Raw genomic sequence first — 23,845 nt, 5'->3', positions numbered from 1 at the left:
AACTTTTTGGGGGAATGGAACCTTGCTCTGCTGCCCAGGCTGGAATGCAGTGGCATGATCTCAGCTCACTGTGACCTCTGCCTCTGGGGTTTAAGTGATTCTCCTGTCTCAGCTTCCTGAGTAGCTGGGATTAAGGTGCCTGCCACCACATCCAGCTAATTTTTGTATTTTTAGTAGAGATGGGGTTTCACTATGTTGGCGAGGCTGGTCTCGAACTCCTGACCTCAAGTGATTCACCTGCCTCTGCCTCCCAAAGTGCTGGGATTATAGGCATGAGCCACCAAGCCCAGCCAAGACTGCCTTTTAGATTTAATCTGCTTATGCTCTGACTTTCCGTAAATTCTTGAATCATGTTATAGCCAAGATTTTTAAATTGATACGTAATATTTGCACATATTTATGGGTACATGTGATATTTTGATGGGCGCACGGGATGTGTAATGATCAAATTAGGGCAGTTAGCGTATCCATCACCTCAAATGTTTATAATTTATTTGTGTTGGGAACATTTTGAATCTTATAGCTGTTTTGAAATACACAAAAGAGTTACCCTACTGGGCTATAGAGCGTTAAAATGTCTCCCTTCTATCAAATCTATGTTTGTATCCATTAACTGACCTCCTCATCCCTCCTCCCGCAACTACACATCTTTTCTAACCTCAGATCTCTACCATTCTACTCTCTAGCTCCCTGAGATCAACGTTTTTAGCTCCCACTTATGAGTGAGAACATATGATATTTGTCTTTCTGTGCCTGGTTTATTTCACTTAACCTAATGACCTCCAGTTCCATATATATTGCTGCAAAAGACATTACTTCATTGTTTGCTATGGCTGAATAGTATTTAATTGGCATATGTACCACATTTTCTTCATCCATCCATCCATCCATCCATCCAATCAGCTTAGGCTGATTTCATATCTTAGCTATTGTGAATAGTGCTGCAATTAACAAGGAAGTGCAGATGTCCCTTTGATATCATGATTTATTTTCCTTTGGGTAAATACCCAGTAGTGGGATTGCTGGACCATACTGTAGTTCTATGTTTAGTTTTTCAGAAACCTCCATCCTATTTTCCATAGTAGCTCTACTAACTTACATTTCCATCCACAGAGGACAGTAAGGATTCGTGAATCGTGCACTGACTTTCCTGTGAGATCCCTTCTCCTCCAGCCGCAAGCATCAAACAAAACAGAATAAATAATAGAATATGCATGGAAGTGGCATATCCAAATATTCCAAGTTGCAATAGAAAACACATTAGTTTTAGAAGCTTTGCCTGCACCATTGCTTAGTCTTAGTGATTGGCCATGGCTGAGAGCAATATCTCGCCCAGAGTTTCTATCATAAGCATGCTCTGGTTGGACTTGCAGCCTGCACACTTCATACGTGATTCCGCTGTGGGAAAGCCTAGTCCAGTTCAGTCATGGATAGGCTTTAAACCAATTTAGTAGCCAGATACAGAAGGTATTATGCAGAACCTCATAGTCAACCAATTTTCTTCAAAGATGTCTCTGCTAGACCCCTACAGGTTTGTGTTGCTGGTTGACCTTTTGCAATCCATTCCCTCTGGAGTCAATTAAGTTATTTTACCCTAAAAGTTTTTCTTCTTTCTAGGAGAGTTCAGTAGGTTACTGACACACTTTGTACTTCTTTTTTTTTTTTTTTTTTTGAGGTGGAGTCTCGCTCTGTCGCCCGGACTGAAGTGCAGTGGCCAGATCTCAGCGCACTGCAAGCTCCGCCTCCCGGGTTTACGCCATTCTCCTGCCTCAGCCTCCCGAGTAGCTGGGACTGCAGGCGCCGCCACCTCGCCCGGCTAGTTTTTTTTTTTGTATTTTTAGTAGAGACGGGGTTTCACCGTGTTAGCCAGGATGGTCTCGATCTCCTGACCTCGTGATCCGCCCGTCTCGGCCTCCCAAAGTGCTGGGATTACAGGCTTGAGCCACCGTGCCCGGCCCACACTTTGTACTTCTAAGTAGCAGTTTTACAACCTGCTTCTGCACTCTGTGTCTCTGCAGAACAGCTGTATTCAGTATGCAACAGGAGGCACAGCTTTGATTCCTTTTTTTCCCTTAAATGTGCAATATTCCTCATAACTATTAATAGGGGATAGAAGATTAAATATTAATCATTGGTAGTCCTGATAGATTAAATATCAGAGAGATGCATAGTTAATTTTCAACACCTTGGAGTGACAAATCATTTTTCCTGACCACAGAATTTAAAGCAAGTGACTAAATTCCAGTTGCATATGTTTAAGGATTAAACAAGTGATGAGAATAGATTATGACTTTAGCCAAGTCTAAGCTTATGTAATTTCTTCTTTTAGTAATTTATCTTTATTACCTGTCTTATGTTCATACCACAACTACAAAACTACTGAGCCGAAGAGATATTTCAGTGAAGAGAGTTAAAAAATTGTTTTAACTTCTAAAGTAACTTTCAAATATGTTTAGATTAGATCAGTGATGTTTTGTTTTGCTTTGATTTTGGGGGATCAGATTTTTATATTCTATGAATTTTTTCTCTTTTTTTGCATAATCTATGACCCTGTTTTTCTTTTTCTTTTTTATTATTATTATTATACTTTAAGTTCTAGGGTACATGTGCACAACGTGCAGGTTTGTTACATATGTATACATGTGGCATGTTGGTGTGCTGCACCCATTAACTCGTCATTTACATTAGGTATATCTCCTAATGCTATCCCTCCCCCCTTCCCCCACCCCACAACAGGCCCTGGTGTGTGATGTTCCCTTCCTGTGTCCAAGTGATCTCATTGTTCAATTCCCACCTATGAGTGAGAACATGTGGTATTTGGTTTTCTGTTCCTGCGATAGTTTGCTGAGAATGATGGTTTCCAGCTGCGTCCATGTCCCTACAAAGGACACGAACTCATTCTTTTTTATGGCTGCGTAGTATTCCATGGTGTATATGTGCCACATTTTCTTAATCCAGTCTGTCACTGATGGACATTTGGATTGATTCCAAGTCTTTGCTATTGTGAATAGTGCTGCAATAAACATATGTGTGCATGTGTCTTTATAGCAGCATGATTTATAATCCTTTGGGTATATACCCAGTAATGGGATGGCTGTGACCCTGTTTTTCTTTTCTTTAATTAAAAAGATCATAGTAGTTAGCCTAGCTATTCAGCTTAGTAAAAACTGCATGGTGCTCAAATTTAAATAAATAAAAAGCAAATGAACATTTTTTTCTGAAAAATATTAAAGAATGTGAGAAACAACACCCTGAAATAATTTTCTCAAGAACATAAAAAACCCTGCATTGGCCTGGTGTGGTGGCTCACACCTGTAATCTCAGCACTTTGAGAGGCTGAGGCAGCCATATCACAAGGTCAGGAGTTCAAGACCAGCCTGACCAATGTGGCGAAACCCCATCTATATTAAAAATACAAAAATTAGCCGGTCATGGTGGTGGGCGCCTGTAGTCCCACCTACTTGGGAGGCTGAGGCAGGAGAATGGCTTGAACCCAGGAGGCAGAGATTGCAGTGAGCCGAGATGGCACCACTGCACTGCAGCTTGGGTGACAGTGAGACTCCACCTCAAAAAAATAAAAAAAAAAAAATAAAACTTGCATCATAGAATAATGAAAAAATGAAAAGATGACCATTAGAATCTTCTAATGTAATTATCTACGGGGAAAGAAGCAGAGGAGGAGAATGAAACATCCATTCATTCAACAACAACAAATACGATCTGGACTTTGCTCTCGGACCCAGCAATGTAGCTACTGAAAAACATTTTCCTTCATTGAAATTACATTCGAGTGACTCACAGTGCGTGAAGGTTCCAGCCTGTTTTCCACAGCGGGCACAGGGATCTTTAGGGGTCTTCCTGTCCATCCATCCTTGCAGCTCTTTGGGGGTAGGTGGGTCCATTGGTTTCAATGGAGAAGAAACTGTCTAAGGTGATGTGCCTTGTCAGGCTCTACACCTTAGACAGTGCCACACACTGGGCTACGCTATGGGCCTTCCTCTGACACCTGGGTCCCCTTTCCCCGAGGTCAGCCCCGTCCACAATGGCTGTAGCCCCCAGCATCCGCCTGCAGAATGGTGTCTTCTGTGTGACACTCAGGGATGGAGCAGGGGGAGGGTTCACAGGGAGAGGACCTCTGGAACTGAGCCAATGACCTTCATTGGTGTTAGCAGTTGTGTTGTCTGGTAAGCTCTGCATTCACTTTCCCAAAGATGGCCCTTCCTGTCCTGGAGCTGTAGAACTTGATCTGTTCACACCCTTGAATACAGAAATGAATAGGGTTTTCCAGGAAAACTTCTGGACAGTGTAGAGGTCCTTACAGGATTGTGGAAGATGTGCGCTTTCCAAACAAAAATATCACCCAAGAAAGAGAGAGACATTGTTTCCAGGAATATTGGGTTGGACCTCATAGTGCTGTCTGGGCCACAGGCCTGAAAGTAACCATTCGCCATCAGACAGGAAGCGGGGAACCCGGGAGGAAGGCTGCCTCTCAGAAGACGATTTGGGAGAATGGAAATATGATGGTTAAAATCGTGGAATACCCAGAATACAATGTAGATACATATAGAAAAATATGCAAATAAAACAGCATAGTTAATGCAAAAAAACCACAACTCTGCAGAAAAGAAAATGCAATTTTAACATACTAGACCCACACAAAGTTTGTAATTTGACTAAGAGGGTGATATAGTTGTAGTAGCGGGGGTGAGGAAGAAAACAGGCCCAAGGAAGAGCTGATCTGCCACAGTCATTAAAAAGCAGTTCGTACGCCCCAAATGGATACATCCCTAAAGGACAGTGTGAGAGTCTGTTTAATAAATCTGAAGGGTACCACGGGAAGATTCCGGTGACGGAGTTCACAGCCATTGTGTCTAGTGTTCAGTGAGCTGGAGTGTGAGAAGTAACAGAAAAACAACTGTTTTATTTCTCAAAATGATAAATAAATCTCACCACTAGTTAAGTTCTTAATATTGGATATGTACTAGTCTGATAAAAATTAAAATACAGGGTGGGTGCGGTAGCTCACATGTGTAATCCCAGTACTTTGGGAGGCCGAAGTGGGCGGGTCACCTGAGGTCAGGAGTTTGAGACCAGCCTGGCCAACATGGTGAAACCCCATGTCTACTAAAAATACAAAAATTAGCTGGGTGTAGTGACAGGTGCCTGTAGTCCCAGCTACTTGGGAGGCTGAGGCAGGAGAATCGCTTGAACCTAAGAGGTGGAGGTTGCAGTGAGTCAAGATCGTGCCACTGCACTCCAGCCTGGGTGACAGAGTGAGACTCTGTCTCAAAAAAAAAAAAAAAAAAAAAATTAAAACACAAAGAATTCATTTTATTTAAATGAACTTGCTCTTTTAAACGCATATAAAAATTGTGAAAAATTCAGAAACAGAATGTGTTTCTCCAGATTCCCAAAAATCTCAGGATGACATATATATACATATATATGTCTTTTTTTTTTTTGCCCTGTTAAATACATATTTTTAGTGAGAGCTTGTGATCCAGCCACTGCACTGGGCACCAAGGACGCCAAGTGGAAGATGATGTCATCCATAATGGCCTCTCCAGGGGAGTCGATTTTGATGACTCCAATCAAGGACAGTGAGTCAATGACAGTGAGCGCTGAAGATGCTATGGCTTGAGAGGGAAGGAGAGAGGCAGCCGCTGCCTGAGGCGAGCTGGGGTGATTCTGGACTAGGAGGAAGGCTATGGTAACTGGCGGGGGCACTGGGTCAGGGCAGAGAGTCAGATCCACATTTTTTTTTTTTTTTGAGACGGAGTTTTCCTCTTGTTGCCTAGGCTGGAGTGCTGTGGCACTATCTCGGCTCACTGCAACCTCTGCCTCCTGGTTGCAAGTGATTCTCCTGCCTCAGCCTCCTGAGGGACTTTAGCTGGGACTACAGGCACCTGCCACCATACCCGAATAATTTTTGTATTTTTAGTAGAGACAGGGTTTCACCATGTTGGCCAGGCTGGTCTCCAACTCCTGACCTCATGCTCCTCCCACCCCAGCCTCCCACAGTGCTGTGATTACAGGTGTGAACCACCGCACCCAGCCCAGGCCCACATCATACAAGGCTTTCTGCCTGTGGGAACTGCAAATGCATTAGGACTAGTGGCAGCTGAGCTCAAAAGCAATGGAGAAAAGGGAACAGGTTAGAAAGGCACCATGCCTTTTCCTATCATTCCCACCTAAATCAACTGTAGAGGAAACAGATGTCTATACTGGAACCAATATACATGTATAAATGCTGTTACTGGTCATTTATTTTAATATTTCTATCTGGATTTTTCAGTCAAAGATGCAGCTGGTATGTTTCATTTCTTGAGGTAAAATTCATAGGGCAAACCTGGTTTTTAATATAAAGTAGTGGTTAAGACTATGAGCTTCAGACTCCAGGCTAACATAATATTTGAGTAAGGTTTATAACCTTTCTTGAATCTGATGGTCTTCACCATCAGAAGAACTATCAATTGTATTTACTTAATGGTGTTGCAATGTGTTTTTTTTTTTTTTTTTTTTGAGACAGAGTCTTGCTCTGTCGCCTAGGCTGGAGCGCAGTGGCCAGATCTCAGCTCACTGCAAGCTCCGCCTCCTGGGTTTACGCCATTCTCCTGCCTCAGCCTCCCGAGTAGCTGGGACTACAGGCGCCCACCACCTCGCCCAGCTAGTTTTTTGTATTTTTTTAGTAGAGACGGGGTTTCACCGTGTTAGCCAGGATGGTCTCAATCTCCTGACCTCGTGATCCGCCCGTCTCGGCCTCCCAAAGTGCTGGGATTACAGGCTGCAATGTGGTTTAATTGAGATAACATATCAGAGTAATCCAAAGGAGCCTAGCAAATAAGAAATTCTCACAGAATTCATCTCGGTCCTTCTCAGATTCTGGGTTTATTGAATCCTTCCCTCTTCCTCTGTCTCCCACTGGCTAAAAGGAATAGAAAAATGGATTAGCTCACTTTTAACAGACAGATCCAGGATTTAAGATAAACATTTTAATATAAAATATATCCTTCTTTATACTCTTACAATGAGTAATCCTGTAAGATTGAATATAACATGGAAACGAAAGCCAGAATATGTTAAATTATTCTTGGCTTTATATAATGTTCAAAAACACTTAGCATCCAAATGTGCAAAGTATGCTTTAAAATTCACGTTAAGAAATTACTTTTGCTAGACATTTCTTTCTATCAGACATTATTTCAGAAGTGTTAGTATAAGTAGGGTAGAAATAGTCTGACAAAAATCTTTCATGACATTTACAGTCATGAATATCCTCGCTTACAAATGCAGGAATACATTGCATTCTATGCTTCTTTTATACTTTGTCATTTCATCCTTTTAAAACACATATTTTTTCTTTTACGTCATATTTGTAATAACTAAAATTTATCTTTTTCATTGAATGAGGAATCAATATATAAATGAAATGCATTCAGTTACCTTAGTCACTTTAGCATGACTCCGCCTTTAGAAGCCTTGCACACCTCGATAGATGTCACGGCAATATCAAGAGAGGATGCAGATGCTGGGAGCTCCCAGTGGGACAGCCCTTCCTGGGTCCTTACCAGCCCACTGAGCGCGTCTTTGGACTCAGCTTTTGCGACAGCTGTGAGATATTTTGCAGGTGTAGCAAAAATAATCTGCGAGCAAAGGAGAAATTCAGGACAGTGATTTTCACATTTTCTTGGTATTCCTAATTTTTGTATTTATTTTTGTATCTTTCATTTTACTTTAAGTTTCGAGATACATGTGCAGAATGTGCAGCTTTGTTACATAGGTGTACATGTGCCATGGTGGTTTGCTACACCTACCAACCCATCATCTAGATTTTAAGCCCCGTGTGCATTAGGTATTTGCCGTAATGCCCTCCCTCCCCTTGGCCCCCCACCCCCAACAGGGCCCGGTGTCTGTTGTTCCCTTCCCTGTGTTCATGTGTTCTCACTGTTCAACTCCCACTTATGAGTGAGAACAATTGGTGTTTGGTTTTCTGTTCTTGTGTCAGTTTGCTGAGAATGATGGCTTCCAGCTTCATGCATGTCCCTGCAAAGGACATAATCTCATTCTTTTTTATGGCTGCATAGTATTCCATGGTGTATATGTGCCACATTTTATTTATCCAGTCTATTATTGATGGGCATTTGGGTTGGTTCCAAGTCTTTGCTATTGCAAATAGTGCTGCAATAAACATACATGTGCATGTGTCTTTATAGTAGAATGATTTGTAATCCTTTGGGTGTATATCCAGTAATGGGATTGCTGGGTCAAATGGTATTTCTAGTTCTAGATCCTTGAGGAATCACCACACTGTCTTCCACAATGGTTGAACTAATTTACATGCCCACCAGCAGCGTAAAAGAATTCCTATTTCTCCACAGCCTCGCCAGCATCTATTGTTTCCTGACTTTCTAATCATAGCCATTCTGACTGGAGTGAGATGGTGTCTCAATGTGGTTTTGATGTGCATTTCTCTAATGATCAGTGATAATGAGCTTTTTTGTCATATGTTTGTTGTCCACATAAATATATAAAAAATTACCTCAAGTTGGATTAAAAACTTAAGTGTAAAACCAAAAACCATAAAAACCCTAGAAGAAAACCTAGGCAATACCATTCAGGACATAGGCATGGGCAAAGACTTTAAGACTAAAACACCAAAAGCAATTGCAACAAAAGCCATAATTGACAAGTGGGATCTAATTAAACTAAAGAGCTTCTACACAGCACAAGAAACTAGCATCAGAGTGAACAGGCAACCTACTGAATGGGAGAAAATTTTCACAATCTACCCATCTACAGGAACTTAAGCAAATTTCCAAGAAAAAAACAATCCCATCAAAAAGTGGGCAAAGGATATGAAAAGATACTTCTCAAAAGTCTTCTTAATTAAAGAAGACTTCTTAATTAAAGAAAGAATTAATTAAAGAAAGATTTCTTAATTAAAGAAAGACTTCTTAATTAAAGAAGTCTTCTTTTTTAAATGGAGTCTCATCTCCCTCTGTCGCCCAGGCTGGAGCTCACTGAAACCTCCGCCTCCTGGGTTCAAGCAATTTTCCTGGCTCAGCCTCCCGAGTAGCTGGGATTACAGGTACCTGCTACCATGCCCGGCTAATTTTTATATTTTTAGTAGAGATGGGGTTTTGCCATCGTGAACAGGCTGGTCTTGAACTCCTGACCTCAGGTGATCAGTCAGTCTCGGTCTCCCAAAGTACTGGGATTACAGGCATGAGCCATCTCGCACAGTCTCTTCCTAATTTTTAATACTAAATATCTCATGGAGATTGAGAATAAAGCAAGTATTTCCAAAGTGGCAGTGCCCCTGTTGTAGACCATAAAGGTCTTGGTGGAAATTTGGAGTCACAAAGACCTGGGTTTTCATGGAGTTTTACTCACTTTACAGATTACAGACCCTTTGACAGGGTATTCTCTCCCTGCCTCTAGTACTGCCTCATCATATTGTTTCTTGGATATTTTTAATAGAACACAGCCAGTGACAGGTGCTCCACGTAATGACACTGTGTGCGTGGCCTGTGAGCCCGGAGCTCAGCGTGTGTCACCCTTGGGTGCTTCACACCCCTCCCCAAGCCCACATAAATTCAATGTACTCAACCAGAAGGACATAATCAGAGAGAATAGCCTGGCATTTCTTTGATTTGGTACCTATTTTTTCAGGTCAATAGAATGGAAAGAAAAAAAAAATCTTTCTGAGCTCCTACTATATGACTGAATATACAGAAATGAAGAAAGAAATAGACTCAGGTTTTCAATAACTTGAAGACTAAAGAGAAAAGAGAAGCACCGACGACCTGGGGAGCCCTGACGTTGGAAAACACTAGACCAGGTCTGCACAACATGGCAGAAGAGTCAGACCTCGGGGTGGAGCAGCTTCTTGACCTGAGATGAGACTAAGGGGAGAACATTCAGAGATGGAACAGCCTGAGCAAAGTGAACCATGTGAACGGTTCCGTGATCCTGAAGAACAAAGTGGGTGAGGCAGGACAGGAGGCTGATCAGGCAGAGGCTGTGAGGAGGAATCTCGTCTGTTGCCCTGAGACCTGGTGGACAAGGTGGAAACACTGAAAGGCACCTCCCTTCAGGCACACACATTAAAGACTGACTGAAGGATGTTGGTTGGCATAAAGCTAAAAAAGCCCTTATCACAAAATGTGTATATGCAATGCCTGGTACCCATAATTAGTGTTGTGGAAACAGTTCTCAGTCAATATCTCTAAGTCAGAGATAGCAATGGATTATTCCTGTCTGCATTTTACATTATCACAATTTTTGTATAGACAAAGCCAGTATCTTTAGTTTGTCTCCCTCATCTGTGCATATGTACAGAGCATCATCACCACCTGTTGGAATGACCTGAAGTGCAACAAAACTCCGTGCAGAAAAACCAGATCTCTAACAGTGAGGCCAACAAGTACCATTCTTATTGGAGGCAAGCACCCAATTCAATTAGTGTCCAAATGTACAAAAATGCATAATGTCCATGTCATCCAAGTAATGTGTGTGTTCTGAGGCCATGTTCCCTTTAGTCACAAACAATGTCAACACATGTGAATCTCTGTCTTGTGTTTACAGATTCACAGTGTGTAACTTACAACAAGAAAATCATATCAGAACATTTTATGGATATTGTTCTCAAGTATTTTAGTGTGACTTGGCATAAGGTAAATGAGAAGGCACCACAGAGGGAACTTGAGTTGATTGCATCTGGTGAGATAAACCCCAAGAAATCCTGGCTTGAAGACATCAGGCTGATGGGAGCAGAGAGAATGTGAGCCTGGGAATCAATCAGTGGGAGAATTTAATGAGATAAAATGCTTTGAAGTGGTTTAAAGTAATTCTTAAAGTGATTTTTAAATTGCACAGCTAAAACTTGCAGAAAAATACAGCTGTTTTGTAATAAGTTGAACTCAGGAGCAATATTTATCACTTTTGTTTTTCTTCTACGCCATGGAATCTGTCTTTGCAGATTTCAGAGTCTTCAAATGAAAGAAAGAGCCATTGTTATTATTCAGGCAGATAAAACTCAATGACAAACATAGCTTATTTAAGCTAGAAATCCGGGAAAAATAAAAAATAGAAATACCACTCGCGCCTTCAGGGACAAATCAACTTGAAGAATGAAATTCTTCATGGAATCCCTACTAGGGCCATCCAACCATTTCCCAGTGAGAGCATATTTCGTTCAACACAGGCTGATGTGCAAAGCATAAAAGATGTTGCTATTCCCATCTTCACTGTAAACATACAGTCAAATATCACAGCAAATTAATTAAATCGATTAATTAATTAACTAAACCTGCGCTACTTCTGATTTGGATTTTGTCTTTCCATTGCTCCTGCCATCCGAAGATCAAATCCTGCCAAACAAGCTCTGTCTAAGCTGTTTTAGGTGGTTTTTACTCTTCATTTTTTCTTTCATACTCTTACCTTTCTGTATGAAATATTTTGTGGTGAACACAGCTATGTTTAATCTTGCCTGGCCTCAGTTTTTTTTTTTTTTTTTTTTTTTATGCTGTTGTTTTTAAACACAGGAATAGGAAATTACATTTATAGGGAAAGAAAATTATTCCAAGTCTCATCATTGTTTAACTTGGGAACAGAAAATTATGTTGTTTTCAGGCTTCATGCCCTAAACATTTCAAATTGGTCTTACCTTTTCTAATCTAAATTATGAGCCCTGTGTCCTTCTCAGTCATGTGCTGTATTCCATACACAATAATACAAACCACAGTCATCCGTTGGTACGTGCATTTGCCTATCAGATTTCTCTAGAATAGAATCGCAATAAGGGTGGTGCTCAAACACCTCTTGTAAACACTGACTCTCAAATACCTAACTCAGAGCCTGAGACATGTCTTGTGCTAATAAATATGTGACTAATTAGATAAATTTACTTTAAGGCATAAGAAGGGCACATGTAGACAGTGGCACGTGATTTATAAGATATATAGGAAATTATCTTTGCTTGCTATTTATAAGACAGCGTGCAAAACTCCTGCTCATTAAACAGGTATTTATGCAACACCCACTCATGGAACTGTGAGATTTCTCCCAGTGGCAGAATGTCCATTTCTGGAGAGGGTGTCCTGTCTGAAGGGCTGAGCTCTGGAAGCCTAGGCTGTGCTCAATATTTCTGCTCACTCTCTGTCCCTCCTCTTCCTTCCATGTGCTGTCTCTGTCAGAGGATTTTGATGTATGTAAAAAAAATCACATTTCGCCAAATTCCTGGTTGGCTGGATTATGGATGCAGCTTAATTTTTCATATGAGACATTCTTCTGAGGGATTAGGAAGTCAAAACAGAAGTGGAGACGTAGAGATATGTATGGATTCTCAGGCTGCAAGAGAGGGCATACAGGAATGGAATATTTAACTGATCTTGTCAGATTTTCTGAAATAAATACATTAGCTTCCATAGCTGAAAGGCGATCCAGTTTAGTGTCTAGTAGTTGGATAAATTTAGGTCTAACTGGCGACCTGTATCAAATATGTGTGCAGTACTTGAGCATCCCTGGTATAAGGCAGAGATAAGTATTTAAAGGCTTGGGTGGAAATCCTGGGATAAGTGACCATGAACAGCTCCCACCCGCCTCCTCTGCTTACATCTCCAGGAGAGTCCAGGAGTCACTCAGGTAATTAAGGTGCATGAGTGATGGGAACTCCAACATCCTTAAAGAGCTCAGTAGTAACTGATTTTGAAGGCCAGTGATCATGGAGGGGAAATGACATCACCAAAATGAGGTTCTGGATGTCAATAAGCATGACGGTACACCAGAGGTCGGGGCGGGCGTGATGGTCCCAGAGGGCGGAGGGGGTAGGGGGGGAGCCTGATGGCACCAGAAGGTGGGGGGGGGCTGATAGCACCAGAGGACAGGACAGGAGCTGGCATGATGGCACCAGAGGATGGTGGTGGGGGGAGGCATGATGGTCCCAGAGGACCGGGAGCAGGGTGTGATGGTACCAGAAGGTGGGGGCGGCCGTGATGGCTTCCCAGAGAGCTGACACAAAGAGCTGGAGCTCACCAACCAGATAGAAGGTAGACCTGGTTACTGTAGTGAATAGTAAGGTTGGGATAACAATTGGGACGGTTTGACCTGCAGGGAGCTGCAGTTCATTGATTATGGTATCTATATGAGTGTAAAAGAGAGGCTGAAAATTAAACTTCGCTTTTTTTTTAACTTGGCCTCTTATGTTCTATTTACCCCGTGAGATATAGGCTTTATTCTTTTCTAAAGTGATCTGGGTCCAAATTAAAACAACAACAAGAACAAACCTCCTTGTCATTGGCTTCAGTTGGGTTTGTTCAATGAGGAGACCTGGTTTGGTGGAAGAAACTAAAGGGAAGCAACAATAAAGGCCAGGGTATTTATTTCCCATAACACCCAGCCAGGCCCTCTCAGAACAGCCACATCCCTGGATTAAAGGTAACTGTTCTCCTCATTGCAGCCAGACAATAGGAACATCTACTTGCATTTTCTTCAACCCAAACTCTCCCCCTTATCAGGTCTGGAGTAAGTGAGATTTGAGAGAAAGGCTCTCCTGCTGCTAGTCTCAGAATTATTTCTTGAACATCTCCCACACCCTAACCTACACCTTTATAAACAGTCCCTCTCCTTGCCAAGGTTCTGGAGAAGGCACAGCCCAAGGCTATGATGTCAAGATATCAGCTTAACTGGGAGGGAGAAGCACCCAGCAGTGAATGCAAGGGGTTGGGGAGTGAGAGAGCTTCACAGGGGCAGCCAGTCCATCTTCCAGCTCTGCTGTCTTGGTGCTCAGGAATTATCCTGAGGGGATGCAAGTAGAACCACACCTCGGTCTCCAAGAGAGGAAAGGATGGGAAGTGTATCTGACTAAATCTCACTAGTATCCCATTCTCCCAGTTTGCACCATGGGTCCGTGGCTAATTCCACACACCTGCCCTCTGGCCCGGCATTCGCACCAAAAGCAGTTATCCTGTGTGGTGCTGTATCCACGTGTGGAGGCTGAGGGGCCACCTCATTTAGGTGTCGTCCCAATTGAAGTAGGGAGATGATCAGAACAGTATGAGAAAAAACACAAGATTTGTGTTCAAGCCGTTTTGAAAATTAACTCTTCTTGAGCAATCTCATTTCAAATGAACCCTTCATTTCCTGACGCTACTCTAAGTGACACGGTAAGAAAAAAGAAAAAAAAACCAATATGCAGGTTGATGATCACGAGTGACTTGACATGGATCCACATGGAGAGTCTAGTCCCTCCATACTGACAAAGCTAAAGCTGAAAGGTTGTCACACCTTCGGTCTCCCGCGGGTAAGCACAAGTGATGGAGGAGCTTTGGAATGATGGAAGTCTCCCAGGTCACCCCGGAATCTGCTGCCATTCCTTTTACCACCAGACTCACTAGGCTTCCAGCTCTAAGTAGAGACCAGGGCAGAGAGGGTCCTGCTGCCACTCGAGGCACGGGGCAGCTGCTGTTTCTGCGGAAGACTTAGGACTCAGGAGGTCACATGTTTCTGAAAGGGCTATGGGAGCACAGAGGGCTTCCTGGTCAGCGGCAGAGCCGGCAACGCTGCAGATCTGGGGAGCATCTGGGGAAATCGTTAGTTGCAGAGACTCATGGGCTGGGAAGGAGAGGGTGCATCCACCTGAATGGGTGTTTCCACAAGGCTTGTTCTCCGGATCCCTGGGTGTGGCACACTTGAGTTCTGGAGCAACAAAACAATGGCTAGCGCTCGTATTGACAGATTTCTTCAGTAGTTCTCAGGATCAATGATTAAAAACAAAACAACAGCAATCACAAAACAAAAAGAAAAATAAACAAAACAAACCACACACATACAGGGATATTATAATAAAAGTTAATGTCTCTAAAGCTAAACAATAACTGGTAAGATCTCAATGAGTAAAAAAAGTTACACAAAAGAGAAAAACTGAATCAGACTAGCAGTAGTCAGAGGTGCCAGATAAAATACAGAACACAAGTTATTTTTAAATTTCCAAAGAATAATATATATTATATATTTTTATTAGGTTGGTGCAAAGTTATTGCAGTTTTTGTCATTAAAAGGAATGGCAAAAACCGCAATCACTTTTGCACCAACCAATATATAAAAATATGTATTCTGTATCTATAATGGGCATGCATTATATATCTCAGCCACTGAGATATATATTATATAAGTATATCTATCTCAGATATTGTACAGGATATACTTAAAGGATATTACTTGTTTGTTTGTTCCATAAAAATAAGTTTGAAAGTTAAATGATAGAACTTGAACAAATCCGATATCCATCAAAGTGAAATTTAAGATTAAAACATGAATTTGTGAAATAAGTTGAAGACAAACATTAAATAAAATTTCATATGGTATGAAATGGCATAATGAAGGGGGCATACCAAACATTAACCACTGTAGTCCAAAGAAAATAGCAGTTCAATTTTTAAAGCAAAGATGGTTCTAAATTTGGGAGAACTTTATAATTTATAATCTTGGTAGATGATAATCATACATCTCTTCTAGAATGTAGCTGATATAATAGAGCGAAAATTAGTAAGAATATAGAGAAACAAAAACATATAATAAACACATTTGGTTTAACAAATGTCTGTGAAATGATATAGCCTATACATAACTAAAATCAATATTTATGTCCATGGAGAAGTTCCAACATTTTTTCAAGGACTGACAAAGTAATTTTGAAATGCTGGAGATAACCTTTTTAAAAAATCTAACAAAAATACCAATTAACAATAAAAACAATAACCCTTTAGCGTCTGTGAAGTTACTCAAGTCTCTCCAAGATATCCTTACATCAAAAGACGCAACTGTAAATTGCATAGAATTCAATGAAAAACAGAGTACCACTTACTAAAATGATACTTAATTATCAATGGTTGTGCAGTTTAATAAAAAGGAAAATTTTTCTGCCATTCTATCATATTTGAACAACATCACCAGAATAAGCCAAATGGAACACAAACTATAAAATAATAAGAAAAAAGTTTAAATTAATAAAGCAAGAAACGAAAAGTAGAAATAATAAGTATAAATCCTGGTTCTTTGTAAAAATGAAACAAAAAAGGCATTGAGCACAATAATGCAAAAACAGAAAATATAATTAGAAATAAGGAAAATATAAACATAATACAACCATAGATATAGAAGAGATGAAGTATTATAGGCTAGTAATGCGTGCAACTGTAGCATTATATCGTCTAATGCAGAAGCCTGGACAAATAGCTTGATCTTCTACACAGGATATATATTACCAACGTTGATTCAAAATTTAATAGAACATTTGAATTAATCACTGAAAGTACCACTGAAATTTTTGGAAAGGTGATTAAGGAGATACCATTAAAGAGAGATTCATTTTGTTACTGAAGTACAACTTGTAAGTGGATTGTTTTATGTGCTAGGATGTTGGACAGCTCCCTGGTTCATTTTATGGTGGCAAAACCTAACTATGGGAACAAGACAAAGTCAAAAACAAGTCAAATCAAACTAAACCCAAAGAGACAAAGAAGTACCCAGAGATGATTTCCCTTGTCCACCAGATTCGAGAGCTCCTCCACCACTGGTGTCCTCGGACGAGTATTCAACATAAGTCACACCACCCACCCCAAGGCATCTGTTCATGTTTCTCTTTGGGGTGAGTTCTATCCTTTTTTTCCCCTTCAATTCCCTAACCATTCACCCAAACTACTGCAGTCTTCCAGCAAAGGGGGCTTGTCTTTATCGGGAGAAACTGGAGAACAGCTTCACTGGCAAGGGAGACATGGGAGAGAATTCGGAACACACGTGTCTAAAAATCATCTGAATTTTCCCAACAGCTCCATTCTAAAGCTTGGCAGCCCACTACCTCTCAAACAGTGTCGTCATTTGTACATGACGTCCTCGAGACCCTGGGGGTTCAATTTACATCACAATTTTGCAAAAACACAATTAGATTTAGAGTCTTGTTTATATCCATATAAAAACTCTGTAGTTAAAGAAATAAGAAATCCCTTTGGCTCCTCTGTAGAAACTCCAGTCTGACTGTACTTTGGGCTGAGAGTTCAAGTTTCTCATTTTCCATGTCTATTTGTCCAGTGCAGTTGGACGCAAGCGTTCCCTCCATCGACCTGAGTTAGAAACACTCAGCACCCCTGGGGTCCCTTCACGGGCCACTCTGACACAGCAACCGCAAGGAAAGCTATGTGGTTGTGAGGCCACTGAGCCAGGCATTATGCACTATCATGGAGTGGCAAACAAGGGCCCCAGGCACAGTGCTGAGACCATTACTGCCACAAATCACTGCACCTGAAAGCATCCCATCCGAAGAAGCGAGTCACTCTCAGTTCCACACAGAGGACGTGTAACATAGGGCCCGGGTGATACGCTGGGGGAACTAGGAAAGTGGAAAGGAAAAAGGGAGAGGTTGAGGAGCAAAAGGGAGACTTGGAAAGATAAGAGATTGTGTATTCATGGAGATACAGGGAAGGGGACAAGATATTTCAAAGCCTAAAGGAGCAGACCTGGAAATAAACAAGACTGGGATTCAGGCACAGCTACACACCTGCTTTGACAGAGGTCTTGCTCCAGCAAAGGCTGAGACCAGCGTTCAACCCGACTCCACTTACCATGAGCAAGAAAAACACAGAGCTGCACAGAGCCAGGGCGCACAGACACCGGGAGTCCGTGTACACAATGAGGAGGCAGAAGGCCCCTGGGCTGCTCAGGGAGTCCTAGTTTCTGAACGAAAATGAAGCCACGTTGTGTCTCTCCCACCCTCTCTCCCTTTCTCTGTCTCTGTGTCTCTGTTTCTCTCCTTCTCTGCCTCCCCACCTTCCCTGTTTCTCTTGCTTTCTGCTGTTCTCTCTCTTCCCCCCACTGTCTTTCTGCTGCCGCCTCCTCTCCTGCCTTTCTCCCTTTTTCTATTTCTGTTTTGTCTCTTCTCTCTCTCTGTCTTTTCTCTTTCTCGTGGTTTCTCTCTATACATTCCTCTCTCTCTAGATGTAGCTCTGGCTCTACCCCTCTCTGTGAACTAGTAACAAGATGCAGCATCTAAAGTTATTTTCTCAAGTATATATTAGTCTCTGTAAAAAACATTATTTTTTCTCTCACAGTATTGTACATGTCAATGTGATTTTATTAAAACCTATGCCACCCTTTGATTTATAAAGGCTTTTCCCCCAAACTCTATTATTTATAATTCACATGATGGTATAAATCATTTTATAGGTCAAATAAGTTTGGGACCTGACTTCATAATCTTTACTGCCCTGATAATATATAATAAGCTCAGCGGGAACTATTTTAAACTCAAATGGAATTTCTGTCAGCTAATTCCTGAGATTTTTAATCTGACTTATAAATTGTCAAGTCTCAACAAGTATCAGTCACAAAAATATGTATAAAGGACATGAAGAAAATGATTTCAGTGGTAATACCAGTTAATTTGTCAATTATCACATCATGATAGAAAATAATGTATTTCGTTAAATTTTCTTAGGTGTTGATTATTTCTTGTGAATCAGAAATGATATTTTGCTTGAAAATAAATCACATTGCATTGTATAAAATTGGCAGAAAGTTAACTATTTTTGCTGTTCTGTACATATTTTAAACAAGACATTTTCTTTCTACAAAATCAAAAGATGGGCTTTTTGGGCTAGAACTTTCAAGTATGATGTCTTATGTTGACATAGAGAAATCTTGTTTTAAGAACTGATTATATGAGGCAGCACCAAAGCATGCTAATTATTTATCAGCCTAACGGTTATGCTTTTAAGCTACTGAGACTGTGTCATTGTGCTTGCAAATACTATTTTAGCTGCAGCAGTTGGTTTCTGGTGGAATTGTATCAGCGATTTACTCCAAATAAATTTAAATGCATCAATTTCAAATGCAAACAGGACAATGTTACATCAGATGACCTAAATGGAAAGGACTAAAATGATGACACAGAGGGATGGTCCAAGGTTGACCTGACACCAAAGACCCTGAGACAGACAGCGGGACAGAGGGGAGTCCTCTTGGGTGCAGGCTACGTAGTAACAGAGACCTACCCCCAGGTTCACGACATATGTGGGGCAATCCCTGGACAAGACATGGGCATCCATGTAGAATCAGAATCAGAATAAATGATTACAGCTTCAGACTAAGAGGGAGTAGCCCTTTTAAATAGCAGATGAAGACGACGAGAAGCCATTTGTTCACCTGTCTGTCACACACATTGAAAACTTACCCGGACTTCATAACACAGAATGGAAATGTGGGGGTGTTTGTGCCATGCCCTTGCCACTCCGGGGTGAACAAGCTCACAGCTAGGAACACAACAAGAATTGTAATATCACCACGGGGTGGAGAGCTGAGTCCACCGAGGCCCTGGCTGTGGGCTGCAGCTCTGAAATTCTCAAGGAAGGTGGTCTGGGTCACTCTGCTGTCATTGAAGGGGTTGGAACTGCATTACCTGCAAGAAAACAAGAATTACAACGTTCTCCTCATTGTCTGAGTAGGAAATACAGAGGAGAAAAGCAAGAAGAATCTCTCCTATTAAGTCAAAAAAATAGCACAGGCCGGGTGCGGTGGCTCAAGCCTGCAATCCCAGCACTTTGGGAGGCCGAGGCGGGCGGATCACCTGAGGTGAGGAGATCCAGACCAGCCTGGCCAGCATGGTGAAATCCTATCTCCACTAAAAATACAAAAAAGAAAGGTTGGGCGCGGTGGCTCAGGCCTGTAATCCCAGCACTTTGGGAGGCCGAGGCGGGCGGATCACGAGGTCAGGAGATGGAGACCATCCTGACCAACATGGTGAAATCCCGTCTCTACTAAAATTACAAAAAACTAGCCAGGGGTAATGGCGGCGCCTGTAGTCCCAGCTACTCGGGAGGCTGAGGCAGGAGAATGGCGTGACCCTGGGGAGGCGGAGCTTGCAGTGAGCCGAGATGGCGCCCCTCACTCCAGCCTGGGCAACACAGCGAGACTCCGTCTCAAAAAAACAACAAAAAAAAGGACAGCCTGTCAAATGGGCGGGGCCATGACTGGAGAAAGAAAGAACTATTGACGCGGGGGGCCCTGATTTCTCCCACGCACCTGCTGAACTGCTGGAGCCTCCCCCGGAGCCATCCGTCACAGCTTCCCGAGGTGGTGGGGCCATAGCGGGTGAGCCTGACACAGGTTCCCAATGACACAAGACACAAACAGCATGAGGAACACCAGAAAATAATTATCCTCCCAAATAAAGTAATTATGAGTGAGAAACCAAAATAAACATCTTCATATGTTCAAAAAGATTAAAAAAAAAGTAAAGCAAAATCAAAATTGTTTAAAATGATTAGAGAAATGACTTTTGAAATGAGAAATAAAATCATTGAAGTTAATAGCTCAATGGATGATTTGAAGTAGGAACCAAAAAAGTCAAACAAAGCACTGGTGATTCATTAAATAGAGCAGAAAAAAATAGAGACGAGAAAAAATATGGAAAGTATTGAAATGATCTAAAGGCATAGAAATAATAGAACAAGAAAATCCAATATACGTCATAAAAATTAATGGAAGATTTGGGGAAAATGTAATATTCCAAGGTACATTTCATGGCAGTTATTCAGACATGAAGAAAGGAAATATGTCTTCATATTAAAATCTTACAAAGCGTTTTTAAAAGGTGTTTTACAAAAACATCTACTCCTGAAGATATTACAGTAACATCACTGAGTATTAAAAAAAAAAAATCTTCATAGCCACAGAAACATCAACCAGCCAACCAAACACAATCTAAAACAGAAGAAAAGTTGGAGGACAGCAGATTTCTCATCAGAGCATGATCTAACAGTCCTCCTCCTTTCCCCCGTGGGTTTTTTTTTTTTTTTTTTTTTGAGACGGAGTCTCGCTCTGTCGCCCAGGCTGGAGTGAGTGGCGCGATCTCGGGTCACTGCAAGCTCCGCCTCCCGGGTTCCCGCCATTCTCCTGCCTCAGCCTCCCGAGTAGCTGGGACCACAGGGGCCGCCACCACGCCCGGCTAATTTTTTGTATTTTTTAGTAGAGACGGGGTTTCACCGTGTTAGTCAGGATGGTCTCCATCTCCTGACCTTGTGATCCACCCGCCTTGGCCTCCCAAAGTGCTGGGACTACAGGCGTGAGCCACGGCACCCGGCCCCTCCATGGAGATTAGTGATGACGGTTGGAGACTGCATTACCTTTTGAACTGTGACTTTCCACTAAAATCACAAAGGAAAATGTAGAAAAGAAAACTTGTGACTGAGGAAACCAACCACAAAGATGATTTACATGCAGCAGGCTCTTAGAAAGCATCACACGGGTTCATGATGTCTAAACTCTCGGCTGGCCTTAGAGTGTAACTCCCTCTCCACCTTTGACCCAGCATTCGGGGTCCTTCCCAGGGGTCTCATAGCTCCGCCCTCTCCTCCATCACCAGGAGGTGTCCTGCTCGTGCATCCTGACCTCAGCAGACAGAAAATCTCTCTCGACTTCCCCAACTCTTCCTGTGCCATCCACATAATCTTGCCTTCAATTTTTTTTTTTTTTTTTGAGGTAGGGTCTTGCTCTGTTGCCCAGGCCAGAGTGCAGTGGTGTGAACAGGGCTCACTGCAGCCTTGATCTCCTGAAGTTCAAGCCATCCTCCCACCTCAGCCTCCATAGTAGCTGGGACTACAGGTACATGCCACCACACCCAGCTAATTTTTATATTTTTTGTAGACATGGGTTTTTGCTGTGTTGCCTAGGTTGGTCTTGAACTCCTGGGCTCGAGCGATCTGCCCACCTCAGCCTCCCAAATTGCTGGGGTGACAGACATGAGCCACCATGCCCGGCCTTGCCTGGATTTAAATCAAATGAGGCACAGAAGCCTTTGTATAGTCCACAGCAGGCCACAGGTGTTTGCTATTACTGTCATTGCGTCCTTAGGTCATAAGATTTCGCTAGATAATCATACGTTTTCTTCAAACTTGATTCTGCTGATGAATACTAGTAGTCATCTTTCTACTCCCCCCAAAATTAAGTTTTTTGAGTTAAAAAAACTAGAAGAAACAAAGAAACATTTTTTACTCTCATCCATTTTCAAGAACTCATTCTACATTTTCCAGACACACCAAGAAAGCACTTGAAAATGTAATGCACTTAATTTTCAAACTCATGTATTTGATGTATGAAGCTTTACCGTAACAATGGAATTTTCATTTTTCTAATCCTCTTTATTTCAATCCAGACATGAAGATTTTAGAAGACGTTCTGCCTGTGTTGAGGCTTACGCAGAAACCACCCAGCAAGCAGGACCCTGGCCAGATGTTTTTGTTTGACTGGTTTCTGACTAAACACTGATTTGCTTCTTCAGTAGCTTTTGTCTGAATAAAGGAACATTTAGAGTCTGATTCAATGTGTTACTCATAAATCCTAAAATCTCCAACTTAAAAAAATATATTTAGGATGGATCTTAATTTAGCCCACTTTTTAAAACCTCATAAACCTCATTTATTTTTCTTATTTTGCATTTTAAATAGGGAATAAGTGTTCGATTCTAATTAAAAAGGTAAATTCTGCCATATACAAATAATTCTTAGAAGGCGAAATTCTCCAAATGCACTTTTCTTCTTGTAAGAAAAATATAACGAATACTGAATTCCTCAAGATGACTTTGCCACGTAACAGTCTTTGAATGTGAGAAAGCAGAATATGTGTGAGATGATGGGTGTGTAATTTGGGTTCAAATGTGGTGTTTATCAATCTGTTTTATGTTGATTGTTCTCGTGTCAATTCTGGACTTTTCTCATTTCAATTCTGGCTATTCTGATGTCTTTTCTGACCACTGTGTATTCAAAATGCTTATGCACAGCTACTGTGGACATCTAAACCTTTGGGCACTTTAGACAAGAAAGTATCAAATAGGCTCTGGTGAAGAAAGAGCAAAGATTATATTAAATTATTTCTCTGGAATAGGTTGTTTTAAACTATGAACTTTGCAATTGACTCATGTATTTCAGAAGCACAGATACGTATACACAAGACCCCTTCATATATATATGTACATATACATGTGTGTATATACACATATACACACACACATATGTAATACTTATATAACTATTTTATCATTTTTGTGCATATAATTAAAAGCTATAAAGGAATGGTTATAGCTGTTTGTATCTGTTGCATATTCATCATAATGGGCCAATAAACAATAATGTTAATTCAACATTTTGGACTTACACTGTAATGAGAAATAACATTTAGTTCATATGAAAACAAAGTGACATTTTCAAAGAGAAAGTCATTTGAGGTTTTTATAATTTGGAATCATCAAATTAAATAATGTAAATATTTCTGATCCTGAGTGAAAAATACCTATTTTTACATATTTTTAGTTATTAAAATATATTATGATTTTTTGTTAATTATTACATAAAATAGTTGATGTTTCCTTTATGACACGACATAGTGAACATTACTAAAGAATAAGGATGCTTTGATTAGAAGCTGTCAATGGAACAGCATTTCCAGCTTTACATTTTTAACTGAGTATCTTAATCTGAGAGGTTTTTCATTGTTGCTATTTTTGGTCTGGTAAAAAGAGATATGCCTATTTGCCTATGATTTATAAGATTCCTGATATCTAAGGAAACCAGTTAAAATCCATATGGCTAGCAATTTTGAGTTCTGCGAGGCGATGGTTTTCTTAGCCTATTTCAGACAGATTTTTCCAGCTGGGGATGCACTCCCAGGTCCCAGGAAGACACCGACGAGAAGCCGATCATTGTGGCTTATTGCTGACTGGCTCAGATAAGGTCCTTCACAGAGCCATGATCCCAGTTCATCCGCAGAGAAGAAAATGGGGGAGCGTTGAATCACAAAG

The 23,845-nt window shown here is 41.2% G+C and overlaps 1 long non-coding RNA gene across 1 annotated transcript in view; it reads right to left on the bottom strand.

Moving 5' to 3' along the window:
- LOC117063610 overlaps positions 1 to 19,456 on the bottom strand; it is an 86,322-nt gene extending 66,866 nt beyond the window's left edge. The window contains exon 1 of the long non-coding RNA XR_004429011.1: positions 19,335 to 19,456. This is a non-coding gene — a long non-coding RNA (uncharacterized LOC117063610). The remainder of the gene's footprint in view (positions 1 to 19,334) is intronic.
- Between the last annotated feature and the right edge of the window lie 4,389 nt (positions 19,457 to 23,845).

This window comes from Trachypithecus francoisi, unplaced genomic scaffold (genome assembly GCF_009764315.1).
Source record: "Trachypithecus francoisi isolate TF-2019V2 unplaced genomic scaffold, Tfra_2.0 Contig01558, whole genome shotgun sequence".
NCBI classification, from domain to species: Eukaryota; Metazoa; Chordata; class Mammalia; order Primates; family Cercopithecidae; genus Trachypithecus; species Trachypithecus francoisi.
Note: the sequence above shows the minus strand (reverse complement) of the source record. Positions and strands in the feature narration are given on the sequence as shown.